This window comes from Protopterus annectens, chromosome 5.part1 (assembly GCF_019279795.1).
Source record: "Protopterus annectens isolate FY-2018-M chromosome 5.part1, PAN1.0, whole genome shotgun sequence".
Taxonomy (NCBI): domain Eukaryota; kingdom Metazoa; phylum Chordata; order Ceratodontiformes; family Protopteridae; genus Protopterus; species Protopterus annectens.
This window is the reverse complement of record NC_056736.1, coordinates 295590231-295610728: the sequence shown is the minus strand read 5'-3', so window position 1 is coordinate 295610728 and position 20498 is coordinate 295590231.

The window sequence follows — 20498 nt, the reverse complement described above, 5'->3', positions numbered from 1 at the left end:
GCCACTGCATCATGGAAGTGCCATGTTTGCTCTGTGCTCCATTTCCGACCTGTATACTGCTGGAGCCTCTCGCGCCGTTCTCTGATGGATTTGGAAGGGACAGTGCTGATCCAACAGGTGCTCCACTCTCAACCCGTAAACTGCTAGAGTCCCTCATGTTGTTCTCCAACGAGTCAGAAAGGGGCTTAGTTGGTGCAACAAATGCTACACCTACTGTCTCTGCCTCCTTTGATACCAGTACGTTGTCCTCCTCATTCAGTAGGGTCATCTGCTGGATTGATGCCTCCTTATTGGTCGAGGCAGCATGTCATTGATTAGCTCTACCTACCGTACTCTGAGTAGTGCGCTCCCTGGGCCAAGTAAAGACCCGCCCATGAGCAAAATCTTCCAAGTCCCTTTGAATCTTTTTCCTTTTATAACCAAGTAGTTGCCGTTCATATGCACTAACAGTTTCTATTACATAATCTAATTTCATGTTCACCACTGGTTGCGGGAAACTTTTACACAACTCATCCTGTAGTCTATAAATGTTATACGATAACTCAGCCTCTTCAGGTTTGAAATAATCAATTAACAACCGCATATAACTGCAGCTAGTTTCTATGTTGATTCGTTGCCAGTTTAACAATAAATCTTTATATAAGCTGCCATAAGTAGGCATATTTAGTACCCGTAAGCCACGGGGGACAATATTAAGCTGTAGACATGCTTCAAAATATAGTCTCTGTGACTGTAAATGTTTAAATTTGCGTAAATCATTCTCCAGTTTAAAAAGCTCCTTTTTCAAGGCTGCCAAGTCATACTCACTGCTTCCCTCTGGTACAGCTGTGTTAGCAACCATGTCACAGCCTAACAAGGGATTCTCCTTCACTTCGATAAACTTCTGTAAATGTCTCATATCCAGACTCCTTCCTCCTTCAGGAATTAAGGCATTGTCAAGCCCTTCCACTGGCAAATTGCCTTCAGCCATGTCCAGAATCCACTTACAACAAAATAGTATACTGAGGAACAAAAAATAAGTGGTACTGGTAAACTGTGCCTCCAGAAAACAGTCAAATTGCATGAAATGAAGTAGGAAGCAACAGACCATGGCTGCAAAACCATTAAAAAACATTTATTCCAAAGTTAAATGTTGGGTGAGCACTTTCGTGGACTAAGCCACTTCATCAGACAATAAAATAAAGTAAAATTCCCCATTTTATACCAATTATTTTCAATCAATTATGCTAATACAAATCCTCCCCTGATTTAAAGTCATATTACACACAAAAAGATGTCAAACTAGCATCACAATGATATACATACAGCTAACATTGTCATATTAAAATAAAATAATGCATATCTAAACATTTAAATTGTATAAAACATATAAACACACATCACCAACTAATGGAGCTACACATACATTTGTTTTTATGGTTGTAGATAGGGTTATTGATAATTGCAGAGGGGAGATATCAAATTGAAAACTGGAACTAAGGAACTTGAATGGATTGTGAGGCTTTGGGCGAACATGGGAAAGGGCCTCAATGATAAAATAAATATTAACCCCATTCTTTTAGCTAGGGATCTACTTAAGTAGTTGGTAATACAGCATTCTAGTTTATATAGAATATAAAATATAAACACAAGAAAAACATTTTTTTGTCTTTCTAAATTATGAGTAATTTCAATATTTTACCAGTGATTATTAAGCTTTACAGTGAAAGGAATTAGGGGACCTTTAGTAGAATCCTTGAACATGGTATTGGTGCAAATTAACCTGGGGAGTAGCATGAACAAAGCCAAGAGCTTTAGCAATGTTAAAAAAAACAGTAATAGAATCCTTTCATACATGATGACATTAAAGGATTTTACAGAGCGGATCATTAATAAACTAAGAATGTACCTCCAAATCAGTGATAATGGTGAAATAAATAACACTGTTCTTCAAGATTCATTTGGTGAACTTACTGGTTGGTTACAAAAAAATGGGGCAATGATTTATTTACATTTCAAGATGATTTAAATCTTCCTATGTTAAAGTCCTACAGTTAGAATTTTTTTTTCTAACCTTAGTCAGTACCTTAATCAAAAACTATCAGTGTTAAATCATAAAACGTCAATAACATTAGAAAAGGTGAAATTACACTCACATACAGTGACTACAATGGATCTTCAAAGATAGTGAATTAAGATTAGAATTCAATTCTGGTCAAAGAAAGTCTGTTAAAATTACAGGAAGCAATGAAAATTTTATAGACATGGATGATATCTTAGTGTCATTTAGAAAATGTTATGAAGATATTTAAAAAGTATACAAATATATTCAGATAAAAGCATAATGATCTACCTAGGTATAAACTTATCTCAGGTGCCAATGGAAAACAGAGATGTAAATGTTAATATAATTCAAAAGCAGACAGCTAGTCATCTACAGGAATGGGCTACCTGGTGTGTATCATTTGAACTGAAGCTCACACTGATAAAAATGATATAGGACACTAAAATTGTGTATATTCTTCAAAGTCTTCTTATCTGGATACCCTTCACCACTCTCTGGAAAAGGGATACAACCATTAGAAAATTTCTTGTGTCACCATCCTTCCCCAGAAGACCTCTAGATGCCCATCACACCTCCCAAGTGAATGGTGGTCTCTATCTACTTAGTCTGAAGATCACATATCAAGCTGCCAGAGTAAGACTATATGGGTAACTGTAAAAAGTTAGAGTTCTGCTGCCACATATTGCTTACTAATTGTTTATTGTAGTGAGTAACATTTAATATAATAGCAGCAGATATAAATGTGACAGCAACATATGAAAATGGTATATAGCCACATGACATATCAAATAACTGAAAGCAAGAAAGTAGTTCAATAACAATATCTGAGCAAGTCTTGTACCAGATTTCAACTAACTTCTCTGTCCTAAACATATATATTATATTCCTTCAGTTCAGTAACTTTCCTCTAGAGCTGTATACACCCCTTTAACCTTGATTCCCAGGCCTTTTCTTGCAGGTGTTTCACAGTGCCTAACTATTTATTCTTTATATAGCATTCCATTGCAACTACGCATATCTTTCCCTTGAGAAAAGAACATTCTGTAGCTTTTCTTTGAGAACTGTTATTTATGCACATCTCATGCTTAGTCAGAAAAGTTATCATTTCCCTTTTACTGAACTATCTTTTCCTGAAACTATGCATATGGCTAACAACTACTTTTAAGTTGAAAAAACCTCAGTCTAACCATAGCCATATATCCCAGGGCCTTGCCCACATGGATTCTACTCATGGCAAACCTCCTTCATCTGAATGTTTCTTTTTCCCAATTCCTGCATGTCAAGCTCACTGAATATCCAAGGCAATTTATCCTTTTTCCTATAGTTCCTGGATACTACTCTAGATCCAGTTCAATGGCTTGCTCCCAATATATGAACACTATTTATAAGGAGGTCTATATTACAACATCAAAATTGTAGAAGTTCGAAGGTTGTAATATTGAACCCAAAAGTCTAAAATACAAAAATAGCGAAGCCACAGCACACCGATTTTTTTCCCAGGGGAAAAAAAATCGGTGGGTCGTTTTCGGGGCTTTGCTATTTCCTCCACTGTGGTGTGATCTTGGAGTTGGTATATTTAAGTAGGGGAGTGTGGGGGGCCATGTTGGGGGGTGTGGGGGTGAAGCCCCCCCACTTTAGTTTAAGTTTAAAGTGTAAGCTTTTTTTTTGTCACGGAACAGTGCTTTTCTTCCCTGGGAAAAAAAATTGCTGTTCTGTGTTTTCGTTATTATTGGGTTTCGAACTGTACTGTTCGATATTACAATGTTTGAACTCCTGTGAGTTCGATGTTGTAATAGAGACCCTTTATAAGGTTATAGTAACAATGTTTCAGCACACGGACCTCCAAATACAATAGCCACTCTAATCTTTGGCAAACTTTCCCATGGCAAACATGGTGGGGAAAACTCTCACTGTGACTTTCTAGTTCTATTCAGAAAGTATTCTAAAACTGATGGAAGATTTAAGGGCAGAATACAGTCTTCCACAGCATCCTGTTTATTGATTGCAGTCATAGCTCAGAGCACTGGTAGATCCATCTCACCTTGAGGCCTCACTCAGCTCATCAGTACTCCACTTACTGGCAGATGCATTTCTCTGGACTTTAGATCCAGATGTGTCAAAACTCTCCAACATAATCAGTATTCTACTCTAGATGCAATATGACATGTTTGCAGTTTATGGGAGAGAGATGCCAGAGATAATGAGAAGAGAAGTTGTAGATGATAGGACTGAGTCTATCTTACAGACTCTCACTAAAATCATTTCTTCCTTGAGGTGAAGAATGTTTGTAAATGTTTGCACAAACTTTTTTGGACCCAATCTGCCTTGGCTAACACTGTTTCTGACTCTTGTTCTAACGTAATTAGTTGGTGTTGCCATCCTCACATAGACCTCACCCGGGAGCATGTATTTTTGAGCTGCTCACACCTGCAGCAATTTGGAAGTCTTTTAGAGTAGGGTTGAGGAAATATACCACACCACTCCAGAACAGAGAAGATGTTTAATAATACATACTGTATTTCCAACTTTGCAGGTTTTCTTTTAATTTTGTCAGTTCTGATTCTCCAAAAATGTATTATTAGAAGGTAGAAATCTGTTCATTTATCCAAACTGATGATTTCTGGCAGATCCTAAGGGATATTTATAAAGTTGAAGGAGCTATAGCTCACAGAAAGAAAAAGGAAGGTTGTTTTCCTTTGCAAGTGGTCACCATGTCTTAAATTTATTGATAATGCTTGATATAGCTTTTATAATGGCCTTTACTGCAAAATTACCTTTTCTAGCTGATGTTTTATCACAAAGAGACCTTCCAATAATTAATATGTTACATTTCTGACTGCCTTGTCTTGCCTATATGTTTTGTATTTACTTTACATAGATCATCATGTGAGTGTAGGTCATCATGCACAGGTATAGTGCTAACCACAGTATTCAAAGTAAGTACTGCAACTACACTAGCGAGCTTTATTTTATCTTTTACTCAGGTGTAGCTAAAAGTTTTGAAATTCAGCTTTAGTTTCATCATTCGCAGACACTTTGTTCAATTGTCTCTTTACTCATTTCCTTTCCTTTTGTTATATACTAATCTTAGAGACTTCATGTCATGCCCATCACTTCATGCTTAGCTTAAAGACCATCTCAAGTCTGAGTCAATTTGCAAATGCTTTCCCTCTAGACACATTACCTAATCTCGCACTTTCCTCATCGCTAGTCAGGCACACTTGTCTTTCTAGCATTATCTACCTACATTAATATGTGACATATCTTCCACATTGAATTTACAGCAGATAGTCAATTTCTGTGTGCCCTTTTATCTTTCACAATTTGGGCTTTATCCTTTCACTATTTAACTTTCTTTTTCTTCTTCTTCTTCTTCTTTCCTCCTTACTCTAACCAGCACCTCCTATTTTCCTCTGTATTGTGTACATAATTATTACTGTTATTGATTCATTACGACATTTTCTATGTATTCATACTACGTCTTATTAATGTGCTTTGTCTACTGTCTATATTTGTCCAGGCTGACACTGAAATAGGTCCATTTGGATGAATGCTCTACCCCAGTTACCAAATTGAACAAATAAATCAATAAAAGTAATTTATATACATTGGAAACCTACAATGATATTATTGCAGAGACAGATAAATAGGATTATACAGCATGGATTATCTTGACATTCTTATATCCTAAATATCTTTTGCAAATGTTGATGTGAAATATTTGTCTGATGTTTTCATAAATTTATAATTTCAATTAAAAAAGAATGATAAAAAGTATAATGATCTTTTTTAAATAAGAACACAATAAATACGATTTCAAATGAGAATACCAGTAATTTTATAAAACCCATAACTAATCTAGGATTAAATGAATAAATTAAAAAAATAAAAGACAATAAATCCCCAGGTATGAAAAAATGACACTTAAGAAATATTTTCAAACATGTTATTCATGTATTTTAAAATGTTTTATTAAAATATTGTGTATAAACAGCATATTCCTGGAAGTGTACTTTAGCAGTTCATTTCTTGAAAAAGGATAAAGCTCCAATTTTAATTTTATCCTATAGCCCAGTTTCATTACTAACTGTAAATTGTAAAATATTTAAATTAATTTTAATAGATTAAAACTAATGCCAGCAATCCTAATAAAGAAGCATAAAAACAAATTTATTGTTAGAAGTTAAACACAAGACAGTATTAAAATATTCATAAAATTAGTCAATAATGCAAAAATCAACAAAAGAATCTGGAAGTAGTTAGTTCAGATATTGAGAATGTCTGTAAATCGGTAGCTTTTTTTTAACGTCCTGGAGGTTTTCAATTTTCTGCAAACATTTAAACAGTATTGCTTGTTTCCTAAAAACAATAGCAAAAGGAACTAAACAAGATTGCCCGCTTTCACCTCTATTTGCTTTGGCTATGCAACCATTACAATCGCCATCAAACACAACAATAATACTGAATATTTCAGAGCTAAGGGTATGCAGCTGAAAAGTTTCACTGTTTGCAGATGACATATACTTGACATTATTTAATATTAACTCATCCGTAGTATATGTATACCATTTATTAAAGAGCTTTGAAAGACATTCTTTCACAAACTATAGTAAAATAAATCATAAGGCATATGAATCTGTGGTATTCATGTATAAACATAATTCGGGTTGTAAATACAAAAAACTATATATAGTTTAAATGCTATTACTTAAGTCAAATCTGGGAATAATATTAACGATTAAAAAAATAATTTCAATTTGGAGTATTTTTTAACTTCAAAGTCAGAGTAAATTTGATCAAAGGGATGCTATTGCCAATATGTAGGCATCCTTCAATCCCAAAGCATCATGGGTTTGTTCCTCTATTGAACTGATTCAAGCAGCATCTTCTGTGGCTGTGCAATCCAATCGGAGTGTCAGTCCTTTCCATACTCTGAGTAGCATTATGCAGATGTCAGTCAGGTATCATGGGCACAGATCTTCCTAAGGGCTGTCTTATCCTCTGCTCTCCTTGCCAAGATGGTTTCATACATAGTGACAGCTTCCTTCACTTCCCATTTCCAGGCAATCTTGTCTGAGGTGAGAGAATACCAGGTGTTCATGCTGATGAAGAGAGTGCTGAGGTCATGCTTGCATATGTCTTTGTAGCGCAATTTTGGTCACCTTTCAGCCTCTTTTCAGACTCCAGCTCTTCAAAATGAAGGTCTGTCAGTATTTGGCCATCCATCATGCGAGAGACATGACCCAACCAACACATACATCTCTGTTTCAGGAAGGTGAACTTGAAGGTGGCGCTCATCCTCTCAAGCACTGTGCTGTTGGGAATCAGACCCCTAAAGTTTTATATACCTAGTCCACTGTCACACCAACTCAAAGAAGGAAGACATCTCCCTAAAAAGGAATCATTGCTGACACACAATTAGAAATCTCACCAGCACTGAATTCCAATGAAAAAAGTGTTTGGCATTATGCCATTTGTCTTTTTTTCTTCAGGTTACTTGATCAGTTTTTCCTCCAACCTTTGTAAGGAAACCAGTGGTCTTACTTATGAATAACTCTCTGCATAAACAATGCTAAAGGAATTGCATGTGCATCATTCATTTGCTACAAATTATCAATAGGAGTATTGACATTTAAAGAGCAACTAACTTAAATAGGCTTAAATCTTGTTTCTCATTAAAGATCCACTAAACTCCTATCAAGAAGGGACTACCTAAAAGGTCTATATACTTCCTTCTCCGTTTATGTCACACAGTCCTTCTTCTTTGTCTAATTTCAGAAATCTAATATCTGTCATGGGATCATAGGATCATAAGATCATAGGAAGTTGCTAGGCTATTGGCCCTGAGGCCCTTATAAGTCTAGCCAAGAGTTTAGCCCATGTTTAGACAAGTCAGCACCTGATGCCCCTGTCCAGCAGGGATGCAGGTAGAATCCCAGGGATGCATTTTCTGTTTCCCATTCAGTTATTCAGGTTGCACTTAAAAGGGGTAAAGAGGTACTATGCTTGACGTGGAGAGGGAGTCTATTCCACAGATGGGAGAGTCTCTGGGACACAAATCTGTCCCACCAAGTCCTATTGATGACGCAGACCAGGTTGAGGCCACACATGCAGGTTACTCAAATGGAGCTTGACTTGCAGAAATGCAGGAGTCCCATTGAGGCGGGGTCCAAGATCACCTTGTATGCCAGACAGAAGTCACCTCTGAGGAGTCTATATGAAACTGAGTAGAGGGATAGGGCTTTTAGCCTATCTCTGTATGGTAGATTTTTGAGGCCATGGATTCTCCTGATGAGGAACCTCTGTGGTCTCTCCAGCTGCTGCATGTGCTTTGCAAGGTACATGTTGAATGGGGCATTGTACTCAATAATGGGCTTTATAAGGGAAGAAAACAGGGATATTATGACCTCCTTGTCTCTGGATGAGATACCCTTACTTATGAGGTGGGCCATGTAGAAAGCTTTCCATACAACAGAAGCAACATGGTGGTAAAAAGTCAGGTAGCTTATCAACCTGGGTGCCCAAATCCCTCATGACTGATTGCATGCTTAGGACATTGTTATTAATGTGATCATTTGTGGGGACATCACTCTGTCATGGCACTGAGTCCTCTGAGTACCTTTTTATGCACTAGATATATTACGGAATCTCTAAAAAGGGACTTTTTTAATAATTGCCAATTATTAATTAATAATAATTTAATATAATGTGAACGTAAGCACAACAATGAAAATCATTTTCATTTGGATCACATCACTGCTGAAAGAAAAACAAGGTTCAGTTTTCCCATGCACAATCTGAATTCAGTCAATATCTTAACTAAATTTTCTCTATGTTTTGGTACAAATCGTCATATTGTATATCAGCCTATATGTTAGAACTTAAAATTGTAAATACTGTACTTTAATATCAATGTTAGTGTTGGCAGAGCAACAAGATTTAAGTCTCTTTTAGTTAGGGGCTCTTTTATGACATTACTCTTGTTGGCAATTTGGCATAGACTCAAAGTTTTATGAATGCCTTCAACATGGAGTACCTGAAAAATGCAGCAAACCGTTAAAACTACATTAAGAACAATTAGAAGAAAGTTCTTTATTTTTAAAGATAGAAAACCATCTAAAGGCATTGTTGGAAAATCCATCTGCTAGAACAAGTATGGTTATCACATTTAACCAACAGGTACATATCAGTGTGGTCAGTGTTCACGACACAAATATGCTGATATGGAACGCTTTCTAAATCTTGAGTCATATAAATGCAAGCGAATAAGTGAATGTGGCACATGTAAATCTACTAAGAGGTTAAGACCACAACAAGGTTGTCCCTGATGATATGTGAGTGAGTTCATGTTAATCTATCAACAACTCTTTCATTGAGTGTTGATAGATAAAAAAATGCTCAAAACAACTTTCTGCAAACCTTGGAGGTAATTTTTTGCAGGAGCCAAGCTTCCCTGCTCCCAACATGTAGGGGAGCACATTCTGTATATTTACCTACTCCAAGATCACAACAGTGAAGAAATGAGAAAAGTCAACTGTCTGTGTAAGTTATTTCGACCAAATTACTTCAACCTTCCATCCCTTAGTAAAAGAGTAATCTGAAATAGAATAACAATAATGCATTGTTCAAGCAGAGTGCTGCTGATGTTTTAAAAAATAATCCTGATTGTTGCTATGGACCATTTTGTTGCTGAGATTAGGTGAGGGGATTTTAGTAGCTGGAAATTAAAAAGAAAGAATGACAAGTACTCCTTCGGGCAGATCATCCTTCTCCAGGGTTAAATGAACATGTCAATATCAAATGTGTTCTGAAGGCTACATACTTGTTATAATGTTTGTACCTTTTTTATGGGTGTATTTTGATATTTTTTCAAAGCTCATCATTTTCATCTAGGGACTGAGGTGAATGACTATTATATAAACAGGTCAGCAGTTAGCAGTAAGGGTGCAGCAAAAAGTGACCTTTAATGCGATCACAGAAACAAGTGATTTAGAGTCACATTAGCCACAATGAGGAAATACATCATTATTGGCTAAGTGCATAACTTTGAATTGCTCCATGATTACCACATGGACTATCAAGCAATTTGCTGTGGTAATCACAGCTGGTGGCCCATGCATTGTGTTGGCACTGGTAGTCCCTCATACACATAAACACACACACACACACACACACACACACACACACACACACACACACACACACACACACACACACACACACATATCCCCCATGCCTCTCAACTGCTTCAAGTTGATCAGAACATCCATGACTTTTCATTTTATAATTATCACAGAGTAGTTAATCAAAGCAGTCAGCTATGCTGGGCAATATAGTTTCTCAGTTATAATCCTTCCTTGCAGCTTCTTGCTATAAAATGTGTTGCTTCGTTAGCTTTCAAAGTAAGTTAAATTAATACAACTATCCCTGATGTCTGATGATCCTTACCCATTATAGCCAATGCTCTTTCTTTTAGGGAGAGTTGAGAGGTATAGAATCACACATACACACACACACACACACACACACACACACACACACACACACACACACACAGACACACACTTGCAGATATTACCACACATTCAGACACTCACCATACATCCAGTGTGCCCTCCTTCTGACTGCACTCACAGGCACCCTCACCCATTCAGCAATACTCATATACACACACACACACACACACACACACACACACACACACACACACACACACACACACAGCCTTCTCTACCTATCCCTATGTCAAGAGGCAGGATTTTTTGTCGGGTCAAACATTTAACATTTCACAGTTAGCAACATTTGATGCATCTCTGATGGTTGTTAATGCTAAGAACAGTAATAATAAAGTTTTTTTTTTATTGGAAAATTTTCTACCTTTCCACAACATTGATGTTGTTATTGTTTGTGAAAAATGGTTAAAACACAATAATTGGAAGCTAGTTATGTCAGGGTATAAATGTCTTTACTGTAACTGACATTCTAACAAAAAAACAGGTGGAGGTGTTATGATTGGGATTAAAGATAGTTATGACACCTGTGATTATTACATGTTCAGTGATAACACCAATATTACAGATTGTGTAACTGTGACAATAAGGACAACCCTGGAACATATAACAATTGTTGGAGTGTATAAACCACAAGAGCCAGGAGCTGATGGCATAGAGGAATTCATACATTTCTTGCATGAAACACAGGAGAGAAGAATAATATTAGCTGGGGACTTACATTTACCAGAATCAGATTCTAATAATATTGATTCCACAACATTAGTAAGGAAATTATTTCCAACATATGTTCAGGAACAACAATTGCTTCAGATTGTAAGAAAAAACTACCAGGGAACGGAACATACTAGACATTATTTGTATTCCTAAAGAAATTACTGTTACTTCAAGTCAAGTTTTACCACTGTTGATGTGCACTGATCATGGGGTTATAAAGGTTAATTTGTTGCTAGATAATTCTGCCAAAATGAAATCTAAACCAATGCACAGAAGATTAATTACAGATTATATGCAAACAAAACAGTCACTATGTGAAACTAACTGGAGTGATGTGTTCAGTGGAAATACTGCAGATGGAATGTGAAAAGTTTTGAAAGAGAAATTGAGTGCAAACAGTCAAATAAATGTTTAATGTGAGCCTGAATCCTCACTACTGACATTGCAGAGGGATGTTCACTTGGAACACAAATGGACACACCCAGTATTTCCAGATGCAGCTCTTTGCATCAAGCACAATTTCCCTTAAGAGCACACAGGAAATGCACTCATTCGTGGTTCTGTGTTTCTCTACTTGTCTTCCTCCAGGTCCCCAATAAGACTCCCCAACTGGCACAGCTATAGATCTCAGACCTCAGCTGAGTTTTCAAGTCAAGTTCTCCACCACTCTCTCTGTGAAATCAGTGTTTTGTGTCCCTGCTCCAAGTAGCTGATACACACACTTTGAGATTTGATTTTCACACACACACACACACACACACACACACACACACACACACACACACACACACACACAAAATCCTTAAAATTCCTTCTTGTCCCCTCCCCAGTCCTCTCCCCACCTGAAAAAACTTGCTTTGGCTGACTTGCTGGCATGGGGAGGGTGGGTAGGAGGTGGTGACCTGACCTGACTTCAGTATTATTGGCTGCAACTGTATTCGGCGGGCTGCTTAATTTCCATTAAATACAACTGCAGTTAATTGTTTCCCCTCTCTTACTTACCTTGCAATGCGGCTGCTGCATACTACCAGGAGGTGGTGTTCCCAAATCCTGATCCTGATTCCCGAGTCCCAACTACCGACGGAGAGTTTAGATTTGTGCTGGGGGTCTGTCTGAGTCTTGCCTGGAATAGTATGGCATTTTGTGGAGGTATTTTGTCTGTTTGCACTCCCTATAGAGTAAGCCTGTTCCAGTTACCGAAACCCGATTGGTGCATTTCTATCATCATGTGCATTTTCACATTGTGTCGCCTGGTAACCAGACCTGGTCAGAGTTGGATGAGCAACAGAATGGAGGACTTCAGTGAGCCGAAACTGAGGAGTGCTTTTAGGAGGCAAGCGACGGGGATTAATCAGTGGGTTCATTCGCATTTCGGAGAGTAGGTAATTGTGTGTGTGTGTGTGTGTGTGTGTGTGTGTGTGTGTGTGTGTGTGTGTGTGTGTGAGTGTGTGAGAGACCAACTGTGACTGAGAGAGAGAGAGACAGACAGACGGGGGGAGAGATGAAGGGGGGGAGATGGGGGGAGAGAGCTAGAGAGACAGGGGAGGGGAGAGAGAGAGATCGAAAGAAAGAGATGGAGAGGGGGAGAGAGAGAGAAACATGGAAGGAGGGAGGGGGTGGAGAGAGAGAGAGAGAGACAGAGGTAGGGAGAGAGAGAGAGAGGGAGACGTAGCTCTGTGTGTGTGTGTGCATGTGTGTGTGTGTGTGTGTGTGTGTGTGTGTGTGTGTGTGTGTGTGTGTGTGTGTGTGTGTGTGTGTGTGTGTGTGTGTGTGTGTGTGTGTGTGTGTGCGTGAAATTCCTCACAACTAAGATTTTGGTAGAATGTCCAGATGTTTGCCTTGTATTTTTGGTCTGTTCCTCATAAAACATGTGTCTTTTCTGGCTAATCACTGAGGATAGAAATAAGTTTCAGACTCCATATCCTTCAGAAAATGCACGTTAACACAAATCCTACTGTTTTAGCAACTCTCTAAGTTTATAAGAGCAACATTTAAAATCTGTCCCTATTTTTGGGCCTTTGCCCCCCATTATTTTAGGTTTGTCCAGAATTCTTGCACTAAGAGGTTAAGAGGTATGGTGAAGAGTGTTTCTGCTTGGGTTGTCGCTCTAGGGGAAATTAGATAGGGAATTGTGAGACTAAATGTGTGTGTGTGTGTGTGTGTGTGTGTGTGTGTGTGTGTGTGTGTGTGTGTGTGTGTGTGTGTGTGTGTGTGTGCGTGAAATTCCTCACAACTAAGATTTTGGTAGAATGTCCAGATGTTTGCCTTGTATTTTTGGTCTGTTCCTCATAAAACATGTGTCTTTTCTGGCTAATCACTGAGGATAGAAATAAGTTTCAGACTCCATATCCTTCAGAAAATGCACGTTAACACAAATCCTACTGTTTTAGCAACTCTCTAAGTTTATAAGAGCAACATTTAAAATCTGTCCCTATTTTTGAGCCTTTGCCCCCCATTATTTTAGGTTTGTCCAGAATTCTTGCACTAAGAGGTTAAGAGGTATGGTGAAGAGTGTTTCTGCTTGGGTTGTCGCTCTAGGGGAAATTAGATAGGGAATTGTGAGACTAAATGTGTGTGTGTGTGTGTGTGTGTGTGTGTGTGTGTGTGTGTGTGTGTGTGTGTGTGTGTGTGTATGAGATAATACCCTAAAAAGTAGGGACAGGTTTTGCAGTGTGTGTGTTGCATGTCTGCATGTCTTTAGGGGCAAGAATGAAGCTGGGTGATTGTTTGTGTGTGTGTGTGTGTGTGTGTGTGTGTGTGTGTGTGTGTGTGTGTGTGTGTGTGTGTGTGTGTGTGAGAGACCAACTGTGACTGAGAGAGAGAGACAGACAGATGGGGGGGGAGATGAAGGGGGAGATGGGGGAGAGACAGGGGAGGAGAGAGAGAGATAAAGAGATGGAGAAGGGGAGAGAGAGAAACATGGAAGGAGGGAGGGGGTGGAGAGAGAGAGACAGAGGTGGGGAGAGAGAGAGAGGGAGACATAGCTCTGAACTGTCCAGATTTTCACAGAATGTCCAGATTTTTTACTTATATTTTTGGTAAGTTTCTCATAAAATTGTCATTTTCTGGCAAATCACCCATAAATCATTGAGGACTGAAGTCAGAAAATAATGGCAGACATTTGGTTATCAGACTTCATATTGGGTGGAAAATTGGCATAATGGTTATGATATTTCCCTTACAGACACAAGGTGCAGGGTTTAAGTCTCATCTAGGGTAATTGGCTAGGCTTAAAATGGCCCATAAGGGTAGTTCGCCTTGTACTAATCCATGAACCTATATCCTTCAGAAAATTCATGCTAATGCAAAACCTGTTATTCCATCAGGTTTGTAAAAAGTGCCCCTGTTTTTGTCTCCCCATTATTTGTGGCTTTGTCTAGATTTCTTGCTTTAAGAGGCTGAGAGATGTGGGGGAGGGGAGGAGAGAATGGGCTAAGAAGTAGTAGGACAGAGTTTGCATTCTGTATGTGTGTCTATGTACCTACATATGTGCATGTCTGTAGAGGCAAGATGAAGCTGAGCGAGTATGTGTTAGTTTATGTATGTGTGTGGAAATGTGTGTGCGTGCGTGCGTGTGTGCGTGTGTGTGCGTGTGCATGTGGGTGCGTGTGTGTGTGTGTGTGTGTGTGTGTGTGTGTGTGTGTGTGTGTGTGTGTGTGTGTGAAATACCTCGCAACTAAGATTTTGGTAGAATGTCCAGATGTTTGCCTTGTATTTCTGGTCTGTTCCTCATAAAACATATGGTTTTTCTGGCTAATCACTGAGGATACAAATAAGTTTCAGACTCCATATCCTTCAGAAAATGCACGTTAACACAAATCCTACTGTTTTAACAACTCCCTATTTTTGGGCCTTTGCCCCCCATTATTTTAGGTTTGTCCAGAATTCTTGCACAAAGAGGTTAAGAGGTATGGTGATGAGTGTCTGTGCTTGGGTTGTTGCTCTAGGGGAAATTAGATAGGGAATTGTGAGACTAAATGTGTGTGTGTGTGTGTGTGTGTGTGTGTGTGTGTGTGTGTGTGTGTGTGTGTGTGTGTGTGTATGAGATAATGCCCTAAAAAGTAGGGATAGGTTTTGCAGTGTGTGTGTTGCATGTCTGCATGTCCTTAGGGGCAAGAATGAAGCTGGGTTATGTTTGCGTGTGTGTGTGTGTGTGTGTGTGTGTGAGTCATACCTCTAAACTGTACATATTTTCACAGAATGTCCAGATTTTTGTCTCATATTCTTCGTTTGTTCCTCATAAAACATGTGGCTTTCTGGCTAATCACTAAGGACAGACACTAAAAAGTTTCAGACTTCATATCCTTCAAAAAACACATGGTAACAAAAATCCTGTTTTATCAACTTTCTAAGTTTATAAGAGCAACATTTAAAATATGTCCCTATTCTTGGGCCTGTGCCCCCCCCCCCCATTATTTTAGGCTTTGTTCAGATTTCTTGCACTAAGAGGCTAAGAGGTATGGTGATGAGTGTCTCTGCCTGGGTTGTTGCATCAGGGGGAATTAGATAGGGAATTGTAAGTCTAGATGTGGGGGGTCCAAGTGACTGTTGTGGGGGGGTCCAAGTGACTGTTGTGGGGTGAGCTTGCTTGATGCTGTCCGGTGTTTGTATGTGTGAGAATGCGATAATGGGCTAAACAGTAGGGCCAGGTGTTAAATATTGTACTTATAAACTTCAAAAGTTGCTGGACTGATATATTAGTATGCAGAGTGTGTGTATGTGAGAGAGAGAGAGAGATAATAGGATAAAAAGTAGGGACAGATTTTTAAATATTGCTGTTATAAATTAAAGTTGCTGGAATAACTGGATCTATGTTAGCATGTAGTTTGTGTGTGGTGAGACAGAGGGATTGCAAAGGCCCAAAAGTAGGGACAGATTTTAAATATTGATCAGAAACCTGGACAGTTGCTGGAATAATTGGATCTGTTAGCATGCATTTTGTGAGGGATATGAAATCTGGATTCTGGACGAAGCGAAACATAATGGTGGGACAAAGGATGAAAAATAGGACAGATTTTAAATATTGCATTTATAAACTTAAAACATTGCTGGAATAACTGCACCTGTGTTAACGTGCGTGTGTGAATGACCTGCTAATAATGGACACATTTTAAGTATTGCTCTTATAAACTTAGAAAGTTGCTGGAATAACTGGGTCTGTGTTAGCATGCATTTTCTGTGTGGTTGGAATAACTGCATCTGTGTTAATATGCATTCTTATGTCAACAAAGACACCAAACTGGGGGCAGATTTTAAATACTGCAGTTATAAAACTGAGAAAATTGCTGGAGTAACTGTATTTGTATTAATGCACATTTTCTGTATGTAAGAACAAAGACCCAATAATAGGGACAGGGTTTTAAATATTGCTCTTATAAACTTAGAAAGTTGCTGGAATAACTGGATCTGTGTTAGCATACATTTGTCTGTGAACAAAGACCTCAAAATAGGGGTTGATTTTAAATACTGCAGTTATAATCTGAAATAGTTGCCAGAATAGCTGGATCTGTGTTAACATGCATTTTCTGTGCAGTTGGTAGAATAACTGGATCTATGTTAACATCTATTTTCTGTGTGGTTGGTAGAAAAAACAAATGTATGTTAGCATCCATTTTTGTGAGTGAGCAGACCCAAATATAGGGACTGATTTTAAATACCGCTGCTATAAAGTGGAAAAGTTGCCAGAAGAACTGTTTTGTTATGCATTTTCTGAGGTATATGAAGTCTGCACAAAACCAAACATGACTGAGGAGACAAAGGCTACAGGCACTGTTGGATGAAAATTTTTGATACAAATACATCAGTTGGGTAGAATTATCTGGACTTGTCTAACATGAAGCAGACAGAGTGAAGAATAGGAATTCAGGTGTGTAGCAACAATAGTGTCGATAGAATTGCAGCTTAAGTGTTATAACTTGCTATCCTGTTGTTATTGCCTTAACAGAAGTATAATACAGTAGAACAAGAGAAAAGCCTTCCTATATCTGTTTGTTTTTGCATTACACTATGGCCGTTGTGGCGTCTTGCATTATACTGTGGCCGTCATGGCGTCTTGCATTATACTGTGACCATCATGGCATCTTGCATTATACTGTGGCCGTCATGGCGTCTTGCATTATACTGTGACCATCATGGCATCTTGCATTATACTGTGGCCGTCATGGCATTTTGCATTATACTGTGGCCATCATGGCGTCTTGCATTATACTGTGACCATCATGGCATCTTGCATTATACTGTATTTAGATTGAGTTTGGTGAACTTTTGTGTAAACATTTAAGCTGACTGCAGATTCTCCATTGTTCATCAGACCTGATACTGGAAAAAGTTGCTGTCACTGTTTTAAAGCTTCTCTAGATAACAGATCCATGACTGAAATGTTGGCAGGTAGCCTGCTGTAGGCTTCAACATGCCTGGAATATTAGATGTACTGGTAGCTAGAAATCCCCTTCCATTTTCCTTGTCCCAGTAGAGAAAAAAACAGTTATTGAACTTGCACTTGAGCATTACAGTGATTTTTTTTTATGCATTCCTGCTGCCATACCTCTCAACCTGGAAACATCAAAAATCTGGACAAAGGCCCATGAAAAGTAGGTACAACTGGCCAAAAAGCTGTGTGCTGATTAACATAAATTGTGCATATATAATCATGTGACCCCACCAATATTCAAATGCAAACTGAAGAACAAATAAAATATGAAACACAAAATACAACTAAAACAATAGTGTTGTATTCATATTAACATTTGAACTTGTATCACCTTGAACTTGTGTAAAAGTAAAATACAACTTTCTTTTATAAAAGTAAAATTAATTGCTTCCAGACAAAATAGTCAGGGTGCAGCAGTTTAAGATAAAAGTATTAGACTGACCAAGATTAACCTACATGGTTAGCAGCCATTATCCTGGTCTAAAATGTCTGATTTTTACATGTAAATGTTTTCATAACTATCTCCCCCAGTAGACCCTCCCTGCCTTCAACAACATACACTTTGGCTGTATTAACTACACCACCACATACATTTTGTTAGCCTACAACTGCTATGGGGATTGTTTCCCTTTTCTGTCTTCAGATATAGCCACTGAATATTTGATGTAATTTTATTACTTTTGTTTTGTTTTTACATACCTTAATTAAGTTATCACTTAAGACATAGTACACATATATTAACAGAAAAGAAAACAAGCTATATTAACGTTTAATTTTCATGCATTACAGATTAGATATGTGTTTTCTTTCTTCTTAACTTATTCACCCCAACAATATATAATCAGCTCAATTCCCGCCTTCCCTTAAACCTTACTCCTTCTCCTGAACATTATTCTGCATGTATTGTTTCCACACATTCCGGTTATCTACACATAATTTGCTCTTTTCTTCTTTTAAAGATTCCATCTCTATGTTATGTCATCACATTTACAATATCTAAACCAGATGTAACTTTATTATTTTGTGCCGAAAGCATCAGTTATACAAAATATGCTCCTATAAACTTAGAAAGATGGCAGAATAACAGGATTTGTGTTGGCATGCATTTTATTCTGCACAATATGAAGGCTGAAACTCAAATGTATGCCATAACTGCCATTACAATTACAATTACAGGAAACTTCAATCCTCAGTGATTTATCAGAAAACCACAAAGTTTGTGAGGAACACAATCCAAGAATGTAAGGCAAAAATGTGGGCAGTTGAGCGCTGTGGCTATGTATGCTAATTTGTGCTGTGTAATTGTGATGCATTTTCATTTCTTTACCTGGAGGAGGAGGAACAGCCACTGGAGATAAATATTCTCATCTTCGAGCCAGCCACCTGCAGCAGCTGTGCTTGTTACCTGGTCAGACCTGTCCTTCCAAGGCTTCCTTCTTGATTTCTGGGCTTTCTGAGTCTGGGTCTGGCACTCCGGATTCCTGGGAATGCAAGTTGCAAAACACTGACTGACTTCTCTGACTGGGTTGGAATCAGGACTCAGGATGGGACTGGTCTGGATTGGACTCTGCACTCTACTGCTGCTTGTTGCTGCACTTATATTTATCATTTAGTGCACTCGCTCACTGCACTACTGTAGAGAAAAAAGTTATTTATTATTTAGTACACTCAGCTCGCCTGCTGCACTACTACACTGTACAGAAAATTAAGAATCCAAAATTCCCAATGCAATGGCAATATTCTTCTGTAATCAAGCAAGTTCAACAGATTAATCACTGCTGTACTACAAACTGAATGGACTGGAGATAAACACACACAGAGACACAGTCCAGGCCTCAAGCACTCAGCCGAATTCTGACTGGCTGGAAGTCTGCCTCATGAAGCTGACATCATCCTGCATGCCCCCGTGCATAATGACATTAGCAGCAACTTCAGCGAGGAAAAACAATTTGAAAAAAAAGTGAAATTATCAGGAATTGAAGGGGTCACTCGGGAATTCATGGCACCCCACTATTCATCCCTCAAAACTGGTAATAACTGAGGAATTCAGTACAGTTGAGAGGTATGCCTGCTGTTTATTTCTATTGTAATGCTAGCATCCAGTCTATGATTGAATCTGAGATGTAGTTGGGTTCCATTAGCCTTCTCCATGGTGCATGGCTTTGAAGTACACATGACAGTGGTACATATGTTTTGTGTACTGCAAAAGTTCTGGCCAAAAATAAGCTCTCGGGCAGTCAGTTTTTCACTGGAATGTTGCCTTTAGAAGTTTTGGTTTGCAATGCATTGCCCTGACTTTAGTAGGTAGAAGAAATGTGCATTTCTGATTGTGAGTTTGTGTTGTAGGAATGGAGTCTACACTGAAACAAAACAAATATCATGTGCATAGCAGAGGAAGGTAAAGTGTGCTCGTCAGAAAGAGACAGCACAGCTGTCAGCAAGTTTAGCTGCCTTCCTGGCTTGGTAAGTTAAAACCCGTTGTGTATAACTGACCATTAAGTGTAAACCACTACAATGTACAGGGATCTAAATTCAGCCTTATAATTGTGACCTGCCTTTGATAGGCAACAATTCATGACACAGGTGGTATGTAGTAGGCCGTTTTCTCACTTTTCATTCACCACTGAAACTATCACTCTAACAATCCATGGCACTGTATAACTGAGCACGTCAATTAATGGATTTAGGAAGAATTCTTTAAATGGGAGTTCAGTGCACATGCAGCAACAATTTTTTGAGCTTATCACTCCCAGGTTTGCTGTGATTGTCATGCATAATTTGTCACTACCTCTGTATT